Raw genomic sequence first — 22,665 nt, forward strand, 5'->3', positions numbered from 1 at the left:
AGCACAAAGGCCAGAGGAAGTATGACTCATCTTAGTAACAAGATGCATTCTTCAGAAATCTCCACAGACGTGTTGTTTGCTAAGTGAGGAGCAGCTAGTGAATGTAGTGGTATGGGGTTAGCAGAGTGAGGGAGTGCAAGAGAGACCGCGAGAAAGAGAAAGCAGAGGTAGGGAGGGAGAGAACAGAGAGAGAACGAAGAGGGTGGGACTGGCGGGGGAAGAGTCATCACTCATTATGTCGCTTACAGCTCCACAGATCAACGTTCCCTCTCAAACCCCGCTGATATATTCCTTGGCTTCATTCTGGGATTTTCTGAATCACAGACGAAGCCATGTGCACATGAACTACGTGAAGAGTAATTTATTGGAGTTTGAGAGACAACATAGTGGGGCGACAATGTCGTTCTGCTGAGCAGGCAGAAAACGTTGAGGCACAGGGAAAATAAATATGTAAATCATTGGGTGTAGACGTCGAGCCTAACACACGTGCAACCCCCACACAGTCCCAAATAATCCATCTGCAAAACTTTGCCATCAATAAAGAGCATGAGCCTCGCATCACATCTCTCACACACACACACACACACACACACACACACACACACACACACACACACACACACACACACACACACACACACACACACACAACGTTGATGAAAAAGCTCAAATTAAAAGTGGCAATATTTTTGATCTGGTCTGCATTAGCATTGAGCGAGCTAGAGATAATATGCAGAGGGAGAAGACACTGGGCCCGGCTGAGTGAAGCTACTATGTAGACTAGTTTGGTTTAACAGAAGCCTAACTGGTTTAACTCGGACAGTCACAGTGAGTAGTGTCTCCACATACTACTACTAACCCATTTAGCCTGACTTTATTCAAATCAGGAACAAAAGATTTCATTCAACTGAGCCTCCTTTTCCTCACCGAACAGAGTCTGGCAGTATAAACACAAACAAAAATATCCCACGCACATGTACAGGCACCAGGATCTCCATTAGCCAAAAAATGCCATCTTTCGGCAAAAACAAAAAATAAAAAAAACGATAAATAGCTGCCGGCCAAATTGTCCGGGAGAAGAAAAAATAAAGTGTGTTGGTCAGGTAAGATCAACATATCCGCCAGTGTCAAGTATATTATAAAGATTTGGAATGCGCAATTGGTGTATTTCAGTTGAGCTCAGTCTGTAGCACGTGGAACCTAAACACCGTTGCCAACTGTTCAAATCGGAGAGTTCCAATGCTGCAATCACTAGGCAGCAACTGTTCACATCGGAGAGTTCCAATGCTGCAATCACTAGGCAGCAACTGTTCACATCGGAGAGTTCCAATGCTGCAATCACTAGGCAGCAACTGTTCACATCGGAGAGTTCCAATGCTGCAATCACTAGGCAGCAACTGTTCACATCGGAGAGTTCCAATGCTGCAATCACTAGGCAGCAACTGTTCACATCGGAGAGTTCCAATGCTGCAATCACTAGGCAGCAACTGTTCACATCAGAGAGTTCCAATGCTGCAATCACTAGGCAGCAACTGCCTATAACAGCAAACCATTATCAATAAGTCACGTATAACACACAACACCATAGTTCGAACTACAATAAACATAACATTTATTAACATCATCCAGTAGAACTGGAAAAAGATGGATATAATTTGAGCTTTGGAAACAAGTGCTTTCATACAGTTGAAGTGGGAAGTTTACATACACCTTAGCCAAATACATTTACACTCAGTTTTTCACAATTCCTGACAGTTAGGATCACCACTTTATTTAAGAAAGTGAAATGTCAGAATAATAGTAGAGAGAATAATTTATTTCAGCTTTTATTTTTTTAACCACATTCCCAGTGGGTCAGAAGTTTACATACACTCAATTAGTATTTGGTAGCATTGCCTTTAAAAAGTCTAACATTTCAGGTAGCCTTCCCACAATAAGTTGGGTGAATTTTGGCCCATTCCTCCTGACAGAGCTGGTGTAACTGAGTCAGGTTTGTAGGCCTCCTTGCTCGCACACACTTTTTCAGTTCTGCCCACAAATTTTCTATAGGATTGAGGTCAGGGCTTTGTGAAGGCCACTCCAATACCTTGACTTGGTTGTCCTTAAGCCATTTTGCCACAACGTTGGAAGTACGCTTTGGGTCATTGTCCATTTGGAATACCCATTTGCGACCAAGCTTTAACTTCCTGACTGATGTCTTGAGATGTTGCTTCAATATATCCACATACTTTTTCTTCCTCATGATGCCATCTATTTTGCGAAGTGTTATATTTTTGTTTCGTTTTTACTGTGGATATAGATACTTTTGTACCCGTTTCCTCCAGCATCTTCACAAGGTCTGTTGCCGTTGTTCTGGGATTGATTTGCACTTTTCACACCAAAATACGTTCATCTCTAGGAGACAGAACGCGTCTCCTTCCTGAGTGGTATGATCGCTGCGTGGTCCCATTGTGTTTATACTTGCGCACTATTGTTTGTACAGATGAACGTGGGACCTTCAGGCGTTTGGAAATTGCTCCCAATGATGAACCAGACTTGTGGAGGTCTGCAATTATTTTTCTGAGGTCTTCACTGATTTCTTTTGATGTTCCCATAATGTCAAGCAAAAATGCACTGAGTTTGAAGGGAGGCCTTGAAATACATCCACAGGTACACCTCCAATTGACTCAAATGATGTCAATTTGCCAATCAGAAGATTCTAAAGCCATGACATCATTTTCTGGAATTTTCCAAGCTGTTTAAAGGCACAATCAACTTAGTGTATGTAAACTTCTGACCCACTGGAATTGTGATACAGTGAATTATTAGTCTGTAAACAATTGTTGGAAAAATTACTTGGGTCTTGCACAAAGTAGATGTCCTAACCGACTTGCCAAAACTATAGTTTGTTAACAAGAAATCTGGTTGAAAAACAAGTTTTAATGACTCCAACCTAAGTGTATGTAAACTTCTGACTTCAACTGTAAATGCATGGCGCGGTTCTCATTTCACAGGAGCATTGAAGAATAAGCTCTCTCTCAATGAACCAGCCTTGACATAATTTCAGTACTTACATATCGAATTTGATTGACCAACATCAATTTAAAAACAAAATGATAATCATCATTTTGTGGCCGCCTAGACTGTCCTCTTTCCACTGCTTTGGGGCTGAATCGCAGCTGGACTGGGGAGTGGGGCGGGCTGGCCAAGTCATGGCTAGAAGGGATCCAGCTTTTGTCAAATGCAAAAAAAAATTAACAAAAATGTCAAAAATACTTTGGCATTCATTTTAGCTAACCGTAACCCTTCTCCTAACCTTAACCTAAATCTCCTAACCTGCTGCGTAAGTTCTCCTAAGCCGCTACGAAAAGACAAATCCAACGTTAATTTGACAAAAGCTGGACCCCTTCTAGCCATGACATGGTGTTGGTAGCCATGTTTTGCTATTCATTAGACCTAATTAAAATGCTTACGCCAAGGTTAAATTAAATGACAGGCCTAGATTGTATTTGGAAACAGCTGTGTTTTATTAATTTAAAAAAAGGTTCATACAAATAGCCGATAGGACAGGTCGTTCGCAAATTATATTATGCAAATATTATATTTTGATGTTGTGTTTTATTACTGTGTAGGCGTCGTGTTCTTCTAGGCTAAATGTTTTTCTTCTTTAACCTCTTGGCGTTCCCCTAGGATAGGGGGGCGCTAAAGCGATTTTTGAAAAAAAATTGTGCCCATTTTAAACGGCCTCCTACTCAAACTCAGAAGCTAGGATATGCATATAATTAATACTTGTGGGTAGAAAACACCCTAAAGTTTCTAAAACTGTTTGAATGGTGTCTGTGAGTATAACAGAACACATATGGCAGTCAAAACCCAGAGACCGATCGTAACAGGATGTGGAATTCTGAATTGTGGACTCAACTTCACATCTTTGCCTATTAATCACACCCTGAGCTATGGTTCATTGAGCACTTCCTATTGCTTCCACTAGATGTCCCCAGTCTTTACAAAGTGATTTGAGCCTTCTACTGTGGAAACTGAATGAAGGAGACGCTGTTGAAATTGGTCACATGAGGAGGGCCATCACCATTATGACGCCGGCGGCCCTGTCTACCCTCCCCTTTCGAAATGTTTTGAAACACAATACAATCGCCCCCCTCGAATCTTATTGGCTCTCTTGTTGAAACAGGCCCTGAAGATTTATGTTATACAACGTTTGACATGTTTGAACGAACCTAAATGGGAAAAAAATGAATTTTCTCGAAATAGCTGTCCCGTGGCCGACGGAGTATTTGGATGAGCCTTCAGACGCGCTAACAACAACAAGCTAATGGAACATAAAGGATGAACTTTTTCGAACGAAAATACATTTGTGGAGGACCTGGGATCCCTGGAAGCGCTTTCTGATGAAGACAACCAAAGGTAAGGGATTATTGACAATAGTATACAAGACTAGATGTGATATGCGATTGTTCCAAGATGGCGCAGACCTGTATTTACTAGGTAATTTTCTGAGTATTGCATCCCCTTTTATCGCAAAGTGTGATTACCCAGTAAAGTTATTTTTAAATCTGGTATTACAGGTGCTTTCAGGAGATATTCATCTATAAATCTTAGAATGACAATATTACATTTTAAAAATGTTTTCGAATAGTAATTTAGTAAATTGTAGCACTGTTTCACTGGATGCATTTGAGGGAAAATAGTTAGTCAACGTCACGCGGCGATGTAAAATGCTGTTTTTATATATAAATATGAACTTTATCGATCAAAAGAATGCATGCATTGTGTAACATGATGTCCTAGGTGTGTCATCTGATGAAGATTGTCAAAGGTTAGTGCTGCAATTAGCTGTTTTTTGGTTATTTGTGATGCATGTGGTTGGTCGGAAAATGGCTATGTGGCTACTTTTACGATATACTCCTCTAACATAATCTAATGTTTTGCTTTTACTGTAAAGCCTTTTTGAAATCGGACAACGAGGTTCGATTCAGCAGAGGTGTATCTATAAAACGATATAATTTGAAAAAAAAAATTTGACATTTTTTTTTTTTTTATTACATTTTGTTATGCTAATGGCGATATGATTTTTCGCTGGATGTCCGTCCCGGAGGCCGCACAGGGGTTAAATGACATTCATGATTTATAGCAAATGGCAATGTTTTGTTTTTCAATAAAACCTTTGTTCTACTTTATTACAACTTTACAGGTTCATTTCTGTTAAGATGAATTACAATCATTTAAATAGGATTTTGACCGCAACCGGCCCAGCGTCATCCGGGTTAGGGGAGAGTTTGACCGGCTGGGGGGTCCTTGTACCATTGCGCTCTAGCAACTCCTTGTGGCGGGCCGGGGGCATACACGCTGACTTCGGTTGCCAGCTGGATGGACGGTGTTTCCTCCGATAACCCGGAAGCCAGCTGCACCAATGTAAGTGAGCAGTGTGTCTAGAAGCAGTGCAGCTTCTAGACGGTGGGGTCGATTTCACATGGCTGCCGACCGGCGCCTCTCCCGAGTCCGTACGGGAGTTGTAGCGATGGGACAAGACTAACTACCAATTTGATATCACGAAAATTGGGGAGAAAACCGGTTAAAAAGTAAAAAAAAATATATATATAAAAACAAGGTGATTCTGAGTACCGTGGGTGGACGCCCTAATGGGATGCACACCCAATGAATATGGATGTCTGGGAACTTACAATCTTGCTGGTCACGTTGTCCGGTGCCAAATTTCCCAAATGGAAACCTCGACAGGCACACAACCTCTAGTGCACGTACACACCTCGATGGACATTGGAATAACAATGCTATTAACGCTCCCAGCAACAGACTTGACCACAACTTTGTTTTGGGATGAAGATCAACAGACCATCTTTAGCAAGTTAAAGCCATTTAACTTGGGTAGTGACATTTGCATTTAGCTGAGAGTGCATAAGCTAGCCACTAATTCAAATGGACACTAAATAGTATGATGAGCACTCCATTATCATTAGCTGTGTAAGCTTAGCAAAATCCTTCACCAGCACTGAGCACAGAAGTCTCTTAAGAGTGGAAATCGTATAGGCATATCAATTGTTTCTACTGAGCCTAGGACAAAAAAAAAAAGCAAAGAAGAATATGCTGGTCCTGTAATAGGCTATCACAGCTCAAGGACACAAGGTACTAGGGTTGTGTGATATTTAGCAGGTCGAGAGTTTCAAGTTCCTTGGTGTCCACATCACCAACGAACTATCATGGTCCAAACATATCAAGACAGTCATGAAGAGGGCACAACAAAACCTTTCCCCTTTAGGACACTGAAAATATTTGCATGGGTCCCCAGATCCTCAAAAAGGTTCTACAGCTGCACCATCGAGAGCATCCTGACCAGTTGCATCACCGCCTGGTACGGCAACTGCTCGGCATCTGACCGTAAGGCGCTACAGAGGGTAGTGCGTATGGCCCAGTACATCACTGGGGCCAAGCTTCCTGCCATCCAGGACCTATATACTAGATGGTGTCAGAGGAAAGCCCATAGAATTGTTATAGACTGTTTTCTCTGCTGCCGCATGGCAAGTGGTACCGGAGCGCCAAGTCTAGGACCAAAAGGCTCCTCAACAGCTTCTATCCCCAAGCCATAAGACTGCTGAACAAGTCATAAAAATCTCCACCGGACAACTCACATTGACCCCCCCCTCTTTTTGTACACTGCTGCTACTTGCTGTTGTTTGTTACCTATGCATAGTCACTTCGCCCCCACCTACATGGACAGATTACCTCAACTAGCCTGTACCCCTGCACACTAACTCGATACCGGTGCCCCCCTGTATATAGCCTTGTTATTGTTATTTTCACTTTTTATTTTCGTCTACCTGGTAAATATTTTCTTCTTGAACTGCACTGTTGGTTAAGGGCTTGTAAGTAAGCATTTCACGGTAGTCTATACTTGTTGTATTCGGCGCATGTGACAAATAAAAACGTTGATTTTAATTTGTGAAGAACTCTACTACGATATGCTACTCCAAATATCGCGATATCCGATATATTTCACTTTGCGCCATTAATTAATGACTAAATCATTCCAGACAGCAATTTTCATGCTAACAGATACCCATAGACCTCGTCATTGCACTAAACGCCAGTTAGCATTTGCTCGTGAAACTACCTCTAACTTCCTTCATACTAGACAGACATAATGGTTTCCACTAGTTCATCTGACTCTGGCAAAGTAGATAAAGGGCCTCATTGACAAAATCCCAAAAATATTCAAAGGGTATTTTCCATCTCTGTCACATAAAACCTCTCACATGAGGTGTTCTTTTGAGAACTGGTGTTTACCCACTAATTGCATTTTGGAACATTTGCAGGTGTAGCCTACTACAATGTGCATATTGCTACGCATATAATGTGAAGAAATAGTTCAACATTCTAAAACGTTACATCAGCATCATTGCGTTTGAATTGTTTATTTTATCGGGTTTTTTTTTACGTACAGCGTATGAATTTAGGATATATTGCTCCACAACTGTCCCGGAGTCTGTCTGGAATATTTATTTCTCGCACAGAACAAGCTGACCAATAGAATGGGTAAACTTTTCTACTAATGGGAGAGAGTAGATTGACATGATTTCACTGTTCGTTACTTGTTGGCTGAGGAAAATTAAATGTGGACAGATTTTGCCACATTGCCTAGCAGTTAAGAGAGTTGGGCCAGTAACCAAAAGGTTTGAATCCCCGAGCCGACTAGGTGAAAAATCTGTTGATGTGCCCTTGAGCAAGGCACTTTCCCCCCTTCTACTATTCATTTAACCTTTATTTAACTAGGCAAGTCAGTTAAGAACTAATTCTCATTTACAATGACAGCCTACCCTTAACCCTAATTGCTCCTGTGAATCTAAATGACTAATGTAAATATAATCTTCAACGTGCACCTCGGAATTCAATAAGGACGCACGCCGTTGCATCCCCCTGTGAAAAGGACCAAATCACATGACGGGTATTGGCTAATAAGAATTTAGATATCTGAGAAAGCCATGTAAGTGAGAGGTGCTATGGAGCACAGCGATTGGCAGCTGGGAGATGCAAATGAACATTATTATATCCGGCCCAAGGACGCAATGACCATTCATTATTGTGGGCCTTACGGCCACACAAAGGAGCATGGCCGTCGATGCCACCAGGGAATTTGAGGCCTGGCACCATGAGTACATTTTTTCATTTTATTTTCATGTGTATCTGAACAAAATGTTTTGATTATTCTGGGCAAGCAGATGAATTAAAATCCCCACACACACACACACACACACACACATTTATTTTACTGATCCATGTCCACAACAAATTTCTGCCCGAATTTTACACCGTACATTCAGTCAACACACATATAGCCTCTATTCAGCCTAGTTTATTGGGGAGAGGGAGCGACTGTGAGAGTTAGGCAGTGTATTGCTAGATTAATAAAAAATTAAAGTGTTGTGCTTCAGTAAACTCGCTCTCCATCCCGTGAGGAGAAGGTGGGGGGGGGGGGGGGGGGGGGGCCTTTGAAAACTCTGAACCAGTGCTGCATTCCCACATCCAGTGAGGGGCTCTTTAAAAATTCATTAATTTACAGCGAAAATAGATTAAAGCGCCCAGCTGAGCAAAACTCAAAATTTGGCTCCTGAATAACATTAATGATAAAACATCTCCCACAAGCAATGGGGGTTTCGCCTGAGGAAAAAAGTGCTGGCTTTTTCACCTTACAGCACCTTGAGAATAATTTATCTTTAATCATTACTAAAATAATGCGTTTCTAATTGTAATTTTTAATTATGACTTTCCTTAGATTCAAAACAGCTGAGTAAAAACTGCAAAAACTCATTAAAATCCATCCTAGAAACTGCTGTTTCCCATAATGCTCTGCCAATGTCAATCTATTCACCATTTGATATTAAGGCTTCAGAGCGTTCAAATGACAGCTGCTGAAGGCCCCCCAAAAACGCCTGGAACTGCAGTTACTGTAATTGCGCCGGCCAGCACTAAACGAGGTTCACTTAAGTGCAATTATCCCCCTCTGATCTTTCACATAAAGAGATGTCTTTAACATGGAGAAGTGGGCTCACACAATATGACTGCAAACAAGATTAAAATTGGAATCAGGGAGGCATTTCCATTACATGAATGGCTTCATAGCTAACCTGCATTCTAGTGATGCACAGCAATGCTAATGAAGACTGAGCTAGTCCCATCTCACAAACACCAAAACCAAGAGCACAAACTTCATACTGGATTAGAGCAGAACATGGGAGAGATTTCAAACAAACCGTTCAGTCAGTTAGGCCTGAGCTTGTTCAGAGAGCCTGCCTCCCTTCAACAATCACCATCATAGTAACAAACAGAGGAGCATGTTTGTGGCCACCCAATCCACAGGGGAGAAGAGTCTTGTAGTAGAGGAACAACACGCAAAGCACGGGGGAAAATTTGGTATTTTCAGGCAAACATGACTCTGGGATAAAATAGAAGCATAGGCCATGTGTTATATAAATAAAAATATGTTTAATCAATAAGGACACAGCACCACCTTATTGCAAGTCGATTGAAGACCGTCTATTGCCCTCTAAACTTGTTGTACTGCCATCAGTCAGCCGTCACAAAAAGAATAGCCCGGCCTATGACATATCGGATTATGATGGCTTATATTTTGGTGTCCGACTGCTTGGGCTTGTCTGTGGATAGCCTACCTGTTGGGCTCAGTCTGTCCGATCCCTGGGCAGCATCAGACTGGTACGTTCAGCCTGCCTGTTGGGCTCAGTCTGTCCGATCCCTGGGCAGCATCAGACTGGTACGTTCAGCCTGCCTGTTGGGCTCAGTCTGTCCGATCCCTGGGCAGCATCAGAATGGTACGTTCAGCCTGCCTGTTGGGCTCAGTCTGTCCGATCCCTGGGCAGCATCAGACTGGTACGTTCAGCCTGCCTGTTGGGCTCAGTCTGTCCGATCCCTGGGCAGCATCAGACTGGTACGTTCAGCCTGCCTGTTGGGCTCAGTCTGTCCGATCCCTGGGCAGCATCAGACTGGTACGTTCAGCCTGCCTGTTGGGCTCAGTCTGTCCGATCCCTGGGCAGCATCAGACTGGTACATTCAGCCTGCCTGGCCAGGGGCTTAACTAGCACCAGCAGTCTGATATCTGCGTCTCACGGACATCCATTTGAATAATCACTTCAACAAGGGAAGAAATTAAAAAGCCTATCAGTGAGACGGGGCTAAGCACAGGGCCACAGCCTTCCCTGTAGCTCAGTTGGTAGAGCATGGTGTTTGCAACACCAGGGTTGTGGGTTCGATTCCCACGGGGGGCCAGCACAGAAAAAAAATGTATGAAATGTATGCATTCACTACTGTAAGTGGCTCTGGATAAGAGCGTCTGCTAAATGACTAAAATGTAAACATGTAAATGAATTCCAAATGAGCTGCTGGTATGTGAAAGGTGAGAGACCGGCTCTTAGGTCAGCTTTGTCAATATGGAGACACTACCCACCTCTCTATAAAATGGTGTCATTATCTTATTATGCTCATTCAAGAAAGACCACAATATTCAACAATGGGATATCCCAATTTTATGAAATGCAAAACCTGTCAAATACAGTATTTGCAGGCAGATAAGATGAATACCCTAAGCCACTGAACAAGCTCCACAAACGGCAGAAAAAGTTATTTTGTTTCATTCCAGAAAAATGTCAGAACAGAGGTTTGTTGCAGCACTGTTAGGCACAGCTGGATAATGGCTTCGCTTCACAAATGTAGGCTGAAACCTCAATCAACGCTGCACAAAGAAAATCTCAAAATTGAGGCGTAATGCAGGTCTTCCACACAGGGCTCTGAAAAGACAGAAGGCAGCCTCAAGCATAAACCATCAGCACACTGCATAGATATTCCCATCCCTGATCACAAGAAAACCTGCCAATCTAGTTTGTGAGGAATGGAATCTTTCATTCAATAACAGTAAAGTGCTAAGTGGATGGGCGAAATAACCCCTTTCAATGTCCTGGTGTTATTTGTGGAATGCTTATGTATTGCGGATTTAACAGCATGGTGCTTGCTTATGGCTTCCAGGGGAATTAAGTTGTGTCTCACCTCCTCAAAATGCAGCACATCATAATTTATCATTGTTTTATTTATTGTGTTTTTGTTCTACCTTATGTTATTTATTGTACGACACTGATATTGATTACCGCGTTGTTGGGTTTAGAGCTAGCAAGAAAGGCATTTCACTGTACTTGTGCAAGTGATATTAAAACATCCTTGGATGGAAATAGTTACAAACAGACCGAACAAGCAGCTGCTGTGTCTCTACTTCCTAAACTGCCGTTAAGTCAATTTATCCATGCTTGATATATATAAAATAAAGATTAGTCCTACAATATTGTACTCAAAGGTGAAATCCTTAAAATGACAAGTGGATAAATTGAATTACACATGGCATCTAAGAGTTGTCTAATTTCATGCAAATACAAACATTGTAGATAATACTGTTCAAAATGTCTAGGCTCCATGGTCCAGACATTTGAATAGATAAGGGATATGAAAATCCTCAACAGCATAATGGTGAAGTCTTTGATGCACTGACTGATGGGCTAATTTCACAATGCTCAGAGAACGGTTCAGTGCCCACAGCCGCAACAATACTGCATCCTGCTGCACTCTCTCTCCCTCTACTATCCAGTCATCCAGAAACGACTCATTCACCGTTCATGCATTTCTTTCAAAGCACATCAAGTGAGAAATTCACATTTAAAAATTCTATCTGCATGTTGTGTGCACCTAATGGTAAGTTGTGGATGCCACAGTCTAATAAATATCATAAAAGCGGATTAAGCCACTTATCACTATGAAAACAGATTACGTTACAACCAAAAAGCAGACCCATTCCTGTACTCAAGACTCAAACTGTGGACAGCATGTAAGGATTATGGAAAGGATAGTACAATATTGTTCTGAAAGAGAAATCGGGACAATAAAGAACATGTTTCTATAGTAGGGAGAAGATAGGCTCTCTGACAGCCACCATGCAATTCCCGGGGGGGGGGGGTTGAAAGAGCCCACTTCCCACAAAATTAGGCGGAAATTGAGCTGCACTTAACCTCCTGCCAAAAGGTATGACCATATTAGAAATCTATTTCCACCAAATCGCATAGACCCACAGACTTTGAGAACAAAGCATATATAAGTTTATCACTGTTAGACAAAATACAGCAATGTGCAATCAAAGCAGCAAGATTTGTGATCAGTTACCAAGAAAACAGGGCAACCAGTGGAGCACAAACAAGACTGTCAAATAGGCCTGTCCTGACAAAAAACCTTGGTCGACCAAGAGTAATCTGTTCTGAGCTTGTCTGATGCTTTAAGCGCAGTGATCAAAAATGAAGACATTTCTAAAGAGGGAGCAAGAGATCAATATAGCCTAACCAGAAGGAAAAAAAACCTGTTCCTGACTGCTGGCCTTCGCAGATCCTGAGTTATGCTCCTGAAGTTGCCGGTAATAGGCTACACCAACGGTCAGCAACCTTTTCCACTTGGAGTGCCAAGTTATTCGACCATTTCTACTGATCTGCGTGCCAGTTATGATTTTCATATGCACATTTTTGTGGAACAGTTTAATTTAAATCTCAGAATCAATATCAGGTGGTTAATCAAAATTCTAAATGAAAATAATACAAATGTAAAAACTTATTGCCATTGCAAAGGTTAAAGATAAAAAAAGGTTAAATAAATAAAAAGTTGCCAATATGAAAGAACTACGTAAAGCCAACAAATAAAAACATTGCACCCTGCAGGTAGAAAATATCCTGGCTACACATGGTCTGCTGGGAACTTGAAACATTGTATCAACTATTGTACTAACTTGAAGCTTGTGCTAGCAAACTTGCTACATTGTATAAAATATTCGGAGTTTCCAGTGCCAATGACCTCTGGACAGACAGGCTATTTTGCACAACGGTTAAGAAATCAGGTAGGCCCATTTTATGATGTTTCCACTGGATCAGAGCATTACTTTTTTCTCCCTTTCATGCCGAGGTGTAATCAAAAGGGGAGAGAGCTGGAAAGATTTTTTAAATAAGCTACGTTGAGGAACTATTTTCATTCTACATGGATTTAAAAATAGACCAAGAAAAACATTACTTGAGAAGCTCCACAGTGATGTTGAGTTATAGCATCAGATCCCCAAATTAAAGGTCGAACGATTAATTAGGGACGATTTCAAGTTTTCATAACAATCGATAATCGGTATTTTTGGCCACCAATTTGCCGATTTTTAAATTTATTTATTAAAAATATTTTTTTTTACACATTTATTTAACTAGGCAGGTCAGATTAAGAACACATTCTTATTTTCAATGACGGCCTAGAAACGGGGGTTAACTGCCTTGTTCAGGGGGGATTCGGGGATTCGTTTTTGCAACCTTGGTTACTAGTCCAACGCTCTAACCACCTGCCTTACATTGCACTCCACAAGATGAGATGATAGTTTCCGGATTCGACCATATTAATGACCAAAGGCTCGTATTTCTGTGTGTTTATTATGTTATAATTAAGTCTATGATTTGATAGAGCAGTCTGACTGAGCGATGGTAGGCACCAGCAGGCTCGTAAGCATTCATTCAAACAGCACTTTCGTGCATTTTGCCAGCAGCTCTTCGCTGTGTTTCAAGCTCTTTATGACTTCAAGCCAGGTGGGTATAATTTGTGGAATGTTCCAACAGGAATCTATTCCAAAACTTCGTAAATAACAAGGCTGCCAAAAAACAATGCATACAAAGTTGTATAGCTGCAGAATAAGATACCGGGTAGTGAGTGGTCTATTTCATTGCGTTTTTCACTCATCACGTTTATTCCGAAAAATGTCTGTCCTCACTCTGGTTGCCTATGGACAAACATTAAGAATAAGCTACGTGGTGAGTTGATGCCTATTCGGCAGCTAGTTAGCTAGGTGTGTATGCATTGTTGGTTGGCAACCTTTTACTTTATGCTTTTTGGAACAGATTCCTGTTGGAACATTCCACAAATTATACCCACCCCTTCAAGTCTGTCAACTCCCAAGATTAGGCTGGTGTAACCGATGTGAAATGGCTAGCTAGTTAGCGGGGTACGCGCTAATAGCGTTTCAAACGTCACTCGCTCTGAGACTTGGAGTAGTTGTTTTCCTTCCTCTACATGGGTAACGCTGCTTCGAGGGTGGCTGTTGTCGATGTGTTCCTGGTTCGAGCCCAGGTAGGAGCGAGGAGAGGGACGGAAGCTATACTGTTACACTGGCAATAAAGTGCCTATAAGAACATCCAATAGTCAAAGGTATATGAAATACAAATCGTATAGAGAGAAATAGTCCTATAATTCCTATAATAACTACAACCTAAAACTTCTTACCTGGGAATATTGAAGACTCATGTTAAAAGGAACCACCAGCTTTCATATGTTCTCATGTTCTGAGCAAGTAACTTAAACTTTAGCTTTTTTACATGGCACATATTGCACTTTTACTTTCTTCTCCAACACATTGTTTTTGCAGTATTTAAACCAAATTGAACATGACTCATTATTTATTTGAGGCTAAATAGATTTTATTGATGTGTTATATTAAGTTAAAATAAGTGTTAATTTAGTATTGTTGTAATTGTCATTATTACAAAAAATAATAATAAATACATAAAATAAAATTTAAGAAAATCGGCCGATTAATCGTTCTCGGCTTTTTTTGGTCCTCCAATAATCGGTATTGACGTTGAAATATCATAATCGGTCGACCTCTACCCCAAATGGGCACACTTATAGGCCTACACTTGCCCTACTTTTACATGCGTAATCAGGTTTGTGTCCTTACTCAAGATAGACAGGAGCGCTCCAAACAAAAGACAATCAATTGACAACTGGTAAATGGAATAAAATATTCCAAAACTTCTCACCAGCGTAGCCTAGGTTTGTTCTCTCTGCAAACAACGTGTCCACTCCTACAATGACATCAACAAGACGAATAATAACAATAAATGTAATGCATAAACAGAAATTACAGTAACCAAACCATCATTGTAGATGAGAAATGGACGGGAATTAACGGTAAATGTACTACTGGTGATACTAGTGTGCCAACCCCGCGGTCTCTGCAATTACATTTACATTTAAGTCATTTAGCAGACGCTCTTATCCAGAGCGACTTACAAATTGGTTGGATTAGTCTACTCAGGCAGGCATGAATCAGACATGTCTCGTGCCATATTTTTGGGGTTTTATATATTTGAAACTGCACGAATAAAAATCTTGGTCAACCAACAGCCTATCGCCCAAACAATCAACCAGTGGACTAAATGGGGTCAGCCCTATGCTAAATACAACCAATATATCTGTTTCCTTATCTTCATACAATAACTATTTACACATTGATAAAAACACATAGCTGATAATATAACATTTGAAATGTCTTTATCCTTTTGAAGCAATGGGTGTTTCTCAGAAATGCTAACTACTGTGCTCCAAGCATGCAAATTGGATTACAGGAGGGTCTGAGTACGAGTCCAAATCAAAGTACGCGAAACAGAGCATGGAGGGCATTTCTCGAATGCGTACTCCGTTTATACATATTTTGATTCATGCAAGCTTCAGTGGAAAGTATGTAAAGAAATGACGCAACCATGTAAAAAAAAACATTATGCAACATTTCTTTAAATCATTGGCGGACATTTGAGCTGAAGCGAGAGAAAATACACTCCGACTTCAGAATGAAATGTTACCTATTCACATCTCATATTTTGTTGCCTGACTACAATATTTTATCTTGATACATTAATAAATACATGCTGTGTTAATTTTGTAATGTTTACCTGCCTACATAATGTGGATAGCAAGCCCATAATAAGTCAATAGGGCTAACTGGATAGCTACTAGTACTGTTAGCTAGCCAGATAGCCAGAACGAATTGTTAGTTAGCTATCCACATCGTGTTTCGTCTGTTTTTGCCATTGTCCTGGCTAGAAGAAGGTTCAGTGAATGGGGAGGTGAAGCGTGAGGTAATACAGTAGGGGGGAGTACGAGTGCATCTCAAATGTATTGTTTTACGCGTTCTCCACACTCTCGTCCTCAAGAGAACGTGGTGGAAGAATGCACTCGGAGCATGAGTTTGAGGTGCACGGCAGTGTGCATATTGAGAAACACCCCTTTATGATTGCAATGTTTACTTTACATTGTTATGTTTTTTGTTTCTCACTTTTGTTCACTTCACTTGTTTTGGCAATGTAAACATATGTTTCCCATACAAATAAAGCCCACTTCAATTTAATTGAGAGAGAGCACAGACAGATTAATGGTAATCCCATTTCCACTACTACTATTAATACCTTAGCTGTTGGTCCCACCATTTTTTCAATGCAAGTCATTTAACTTGCCAAGTGAATAAAGTCTACTGAATTGAGAGAGAAAGAGAGAACTTTGAGGCCACATTGAATGATGGTTGTCTCATCATCCACATTTGAAAAGCCCTCCCCATTACTGTTCAGCAAAACAACTGTACTACGGGGAATTGGACACTGACTAAAATATGTATTTATAAAAACAAAGTCTAATGGAACCAAAGGCTTACTTAATCCTGAAACGTTCATCCCTAACTATAACATCTTCTGACAAGAAAGAACTGTCAAAAGGGGCGGAGTTGCAATCTACTGCAGAGATAGCCTGCAGAGTTCTGTCATACTATCCAGGTCTGTGCCCAAACAATTCAAGCTTCTACTTTTAAAAATTCGCCTTTCCAGAAATAAGTCTCTCACCGTTGCCACTTGTTATAGACCCCCCTCAGCCCCCAGCTGTGCCCTGGACACCATATTTGAATTGATTGCCCCCGATCTATCTTCAGAGTTCGTACTGTTAGGTGACCTAAACTGGGATATGCTTAACACCCCGGCCGTCCTACAATCTAAGATAGATGCCCTCAATCTCACTCAAATTATTAAGGAACCTACAAGGTACAATCCGTAACCATGGGCACCCTCTTAGATATCATCCTGACCAACCTGCCCTCTAAATACACCTCTGCTATCTTCAACCAGGATCTCAGCGATCACTGCCTGTGTCCGTAATGGGACCGCGGTCAAACGACCACCCCTCATCACTGTCAAACGCTCCCTAAAACACTTCAGCGAGCAGGCCTTTCTAATCGGCCTGGCCCGGGTATCCTGGAAGGATATTGACCTCATTCTGTCAGTAGAGGATGCCTGGTTGCTCTTTAAAAGGGTTTTCCTCACCATCTTAAATAAGCATGCCCCATTCAAAAAATGTAGAACTAAGAACAGATATAGCCCTTTGTTCACCCCAGACTTGACTGCCCTTGACCAGCACAAAAACATCCTGTGCCGTTCGGCATTAGAATCGAATAGCCCCCGCGATATGCAACTTTTCAGGGAAGTCAAGAACCAATATACTCTGTCAGTTAGGAAAGCCAAGGCTAGCTTTTTCAAACAGAACTTGGGACACTGTAAAGCCCATGGAGAATAAGAGCACCTCCTCCCAGCTGACCACTACACTGAGGTTAGGAAACACTGTCACCACCGATAAATGTACGACAATCGAGAATTTCAATAAGCATTTTTCTACGACTGGCCATGCTTTTCCACCTGGCTACCCCTACCAACAGTTCAGCACCCCCTGCAGCAACTTGCTCAAGCCCCCCCTCCACTATGCAACCCGGTTTCCGAGCTGGTCATGGGTGTACCTCAGTCACGCTCAAGGTCCTAAACGATATCATAACCGCCATCGATAAAAGACAGTACTGCGCAGCCGTCTTCATCGACCTGGCCAAGGCTTTCGACTCTGTCAATCACCATATTCTTATTGGCAGACTCAACAGCCTTGGTTTCTCAAATGACTGCCTCGCCTGGTTCACCAACTACTTCTCAGATAGAGTTCAGTGTGTCAAATCGTAGGGGCTGTGGTCCGGACCTCTAGGGACTGCCACAGGGTTCAATTCTCGGGCTGACTTTTCTCTCTCTCACACATACATACATACATACATACATACATACATACATACATACATACATACATACATACATAATGTTGCTGGTGATTCTCTGATCCCCTTCTACACAGACGACACCATTCTGTATACATCTGGCCCATCTTTGGACAATGTTAACAAACCTCCAAACGAGCTTCAATGCCATACAACAATCCTTCCATGGCCTCCAACTGCTTTAAAATGCATGCTCTTCAACCGATTGTTGCCCGCAACCGCCGCCCGACAAGCATCACTACTCTGGACGGATCTGACTTGGTATTTGTAGTTGTCCACATAATCTTAGGTGTCTGGTTAGACTGTAAACTCTCCTTCCAGACTCACATCAAACATCTCCAATCCAAAGTTAAGTCTAGAATTGGCTTCCTATTTCGCAACAAAGCATCCTTTACTCATGCTGCCAAACATACCCTCGTAAAACTGACCATTATACCGATCCTCGACTTCGGCGATGTCATTTACAAAATAGCCTCCAATACAGAACTCAATAAACTGGATGCAGTCTATCACAGTGCCATCCGTTTTGTCACCAAAGCCCCATATACTACCAACCACTGCGACCTGTACGCTCTCGTTGGCTGGCCCTCGCTTCATACTCGTCGCCAAACCCACTGGCTCCAGGTCATCTACAAGACCCTGCTAGGTAAAGTCCCCCCTTATCTCAGCTCACTGGTCACCATAGCAGCACCCACCTGTAGCACGCGCTCCAGCAGGTATATCTCACTTGTTACCCCCAAAGCCAATTCCTCCTTTGGCCGCCTCTCCTTCCAGTTCTCTGCTGCCAATGACTGGAACGAACTACAAAAATCTCTGAAACTGGAGACTCATATCTCCCTCACTAGCTTTAAGCAACAGCTGTCAGAGTAGCTCACAGATCACTGCACCTGTACATAGCCCATCTATAATTTAGCCCAAACTACTACCTCTTCCCCTACTGTATTTATTTATTTTGCTCCTTTGCACCCTATTATTTATATTGCTACTTTGCACTTTCTTCCACTACAAATCTACCATTCCAGTGTTTTACTTGCTATATTGTATTTACTTTGCCACCATGGCCTTTTTGCCTTTACCTCCCTTATCTCACCTAATTTGCTCACATTGTATATAGACTTATTTTTCTACTGTATTATTGACTGTAAGTGTGTTGTTGTATGTGTAGAACTGCTTTGCTTTATCTTGGCCAGGTCGCAATTGTAAATGAGAACTTGTTCTCAACTTGCCTACCTGGTTAAATAAAGGTGAAATAAAAATTAAATAAATACATTTACAAAATAGCCTCCAACACTCTACTCAGCAAACTGGATGTAGTCTATCACAGTGCCATCCGTTTTGTCACCAAAGCCCCATATACTACCCACCACTACGACCTGTATGCTCTCCTTGGCTGGTCCTCACTACATATTCATCACCAAACCCTCTGGCTCCAGGTCATCTATAAGTCTTTGCTAGGTAAAGCCCCGCCCTATCTCAGCTCACTGGTCACAATAGCAACACCCACCCATAGCACACGCTCCAGCAGGAATATTTCACTGGCCATCCCCAAAGCCAACACCTCTTTGGCCGCCTTTCCTTCCAGTTCTCTGCTGGCAATGACTGGAACGAAGTGCAAAAAAAAAAAAAAAGAAAGAAAAATAAGACTCCAGCTTCAGTGATTTTATCTCCCTCACTAACTTTAAGCATCAGCTGTCAGAGCATCTTACCGATCACTGTACCTGTACACAGCCAATCTGTAAATAGCACTCCCAACTACCTCATCCCCATACTGTTATTTATCCTCTTGCACCCCTGTATCTCTAGTTGCACATCATCATCATCTGCACATCTATCACTCCAGTGTTAATGCTAAATTTTTATTATATCACCACTATGGCCTATTTATTGCCTTACCTCCCTACATTTGCACACACTGTACATAGATTTTTCTATTGTGTTATTGACTGTACGTTTGTTTATGTGGAACTCTGTGTTGTTGTTTTAGTCACACTGCTTTGCTTTATCTTGTCCAGGTCGCAGTTGTAAATGAGAACTTGTTCTCAACTGGCCTACCTGGTTAAATAAAAGGTGAAATAAAATAAATGACTCAAGTCATTATTGAAAACAGAACCACTTCAACAGCAGTTTCAGGGCTGCATGTGCATGCAGACAGCACTGTAGCTGCTATTTAAAGAACGGGTGATTAAGACAAACCAGACCTGATCTCTTTTTGTGGGATTAAGTTCCCAAAATTGTGCAAATAAAATACTAGAACCTGAATCAACACAGCCTTGCCCTCAAGTGCTTTCGTGATTCTTAGTAGCCAAACTAGCCAGTGACATTTTGCCAATGCATTCGTTATTTTATTAGACATCAAATTGGATTGTTTTAGACTAGCTACCATCGTTATATGGGGAAATCCCACAACCGCATTCTAACAGCTAATGAGGTGTGAGGGACCAAGTTGACCAACCAGTCAATCTAACGACAGAGCGTGTGACAGTTTGGACTAACCGGAAAATTCCCAAATTATCTTACGTTTGCCACTTAACGTTACAGAAGCAAGGCTAAACAGCTGGCTAATATTATAGCTAGCAACACACCATGTCAAAAGAGGTTCGGTTTTCTTCACAACATGGCTCGGTAGCTAGCTAACTGGCTAGTTAAAGATGTGGAAGACGAATGCTAGCTGTCAAAGTTGCTCAGTTATCAATGGTGCTAGCAAGCTAACGTTAGCTAGATAGCTAGCTGTCAAGTTCGAGAGTTATAGCTAGCTAACGTAGCTAAAATGATGAACCATGCTATCATGTTAGTTCATTGGCAACGAGCTACCTGGATCGTTACTAATGATGTCCCCATAGGCTCCGTCCCAGCAAAAAGAAAACTGACAAGAGGCCCTGATTTCTGAACTCAATCCCCAGAACTTCAGTGCAGCTCACTTCCCCATGAAAGTCGTCCATTTCATGGGCCTCAGTTCAACTTCCATTCCCATGTTCTTACAGCTCACTTACCCTGGGTATATATGGTCGTTGCCTTTGTCCAGGGAAGTGTTGAAGTAACTGCCCACTCCTCTTCCACCTGATCTTCAACAAGAAAGTCCCTCAGGTGCCTGTTCTCTTGGCGTTTGTCCTAGATTAGACCCGTTGTGCCCTCACTGATGTGCCCGTGGCGTCCTTCTTCGGCTTCTCCGCCTTTTCCCTTTCGCCTTCCTCTCGACAACCAACATCCGGGACTCTGTCGTTAGCTACACAAAAATACCCGGAACTACTTCCAACACAATTCGAGAACGATGCCGATTACAAACTGCACTGGCTATATTACTGCACTCTACGATGTACACAGCCACACAAACTAGTCCCCTCCCTGTCGTCTCTCTCTTTCTCTCTTTCTCTCTCTCTCTCTCTCTCTCTCTCTCTCTCTCTCTCTGCCTCTGCTACTTTAATAAAACAACAACAATAATAGCAATAAAACAACACATAATTATTATAACAACACTCATCATTATAATAAAAAAATAGTGTTCTAAGCTATTAATAACCTTACTACAGGAGTTATGACAGTACAACAAGAGGTAATATTTAATTGCAATAAATTATTAATTTTGCTATTTCCTTGACTTCAGATTATACTGTTGTTAGCAGCATCTATTTTTTTATTTTATTTTACCTTTATTTAACTAGGCAAGTCAGTTAAGAACAAATTATTGTTTTCAATGACAGCCTAGGAACAGTGGGTTAACTGCCTTGTTCAGGGGCAGAACAACAGATTTTTACCTTGTCAGCTCAGGGATTCAATCTTGCAACCTTTTGGTTACAAGTCCAACGCTCTAACCACTAGGCTACCTGCCTCTAGTCTTCTACATGGAGCACTATCTTAGTAATGTTCATGTTATGAGACATGTATTGACATTTTTGGTCAATTCATACTTTGCTGGAATCAAAAATGTCTGATCACTATTAGTACAGTATATACAGTATTTCAGCTTCCTCATACAGTTTTCGGTTGGAAAACAGAGCCTCCAGTGGATTCTCATTGAAAATACTTCACTTGAGCTGCAAACAGGTTGCCAATCATATTTCCCATTACAAATATGTGATGGGAATAAGCAAATGATCTACAATTACATTGTGTGTTGAATCTAGCCATAGCCAAATATGGAGACATAGATACCACGCTGTCAATACAGTAGCTGGTCACTGTGTTATTGTGCGGTTGCCATTTGTATCACTTCAGGTTAATGTGTAGACTCTTTGTATGTAATCAGACTAAATCAAATAACATTTTATTTGTGACATGCGCCGAATACAACAGGTGTAGACTTTACGATGCTTACTTATGAGCCCTTTCCCAACAATGTAGTGTAAAGTAAGAAAAACTTGCAAAAAATTGAAAAGGAAATAGTAACACAATAAAATAAGAATAATGAGACTATATACACAAGGAGTACCAGGACCTAGTCAATGCGCAGTGGTACGATGTATTTGAGGTAATTTAGGTATTATGTACACTATCATTCAAAAGTTTGGCTTGGGGGTAGAAGCTGTTTACAAGCCTCTTGGACCTACACTACCGTTCAAAAGTTTAGGGTCACTTAGAAATGTCCTTGTTTTTTAAAGAAAAGCACATTTTTTGTCCATTAAAATAACATCAAATTGATCAGAAATACAGTGTAGACATTGTTAATGTCGTATATGACTATTGTAGCT

General features: G+C 41.4%; 1 protein-coding gene across 2 annotated transcripts in view; it reads right to left on the reverse strand.

Annotated features, from left to right (window-relative positions):
- The window catches only part of LOC115207508 (forkhead box protein J3), a 146,003-nt gene extending 124,706 nt beyond the window's left edge, over positions 1–21,297 (reverse strand). For both annotated transcript variants that reach the window (XR_003881020.1, XM_029774622.1), the window contains exon 1: positions 20,971–21,297. The gene's annotated coding sequence lies outside the window, so the exon portion shown is untranslated. The remainder of the gene's footprint in view (positions 1–20,970) is intronic.
- Between the last annotated feature and the right edge of the window lie 1,368 nt (positions 21,298–22,665).

The sequence above is a fragment of the Salmo trutta genome, chromosome 14, assembly GCF_901001165.1.
Source record: "Salmo trutta chromosome 14, fSalTru1.1, whole genome shotgun sequence".
Lineage (NCBI taxonomy): Eukaryota > Metazoa > Chordata > Actinopteri > Salmoniformes > Salmonidae > Salmo > Salmo trutta.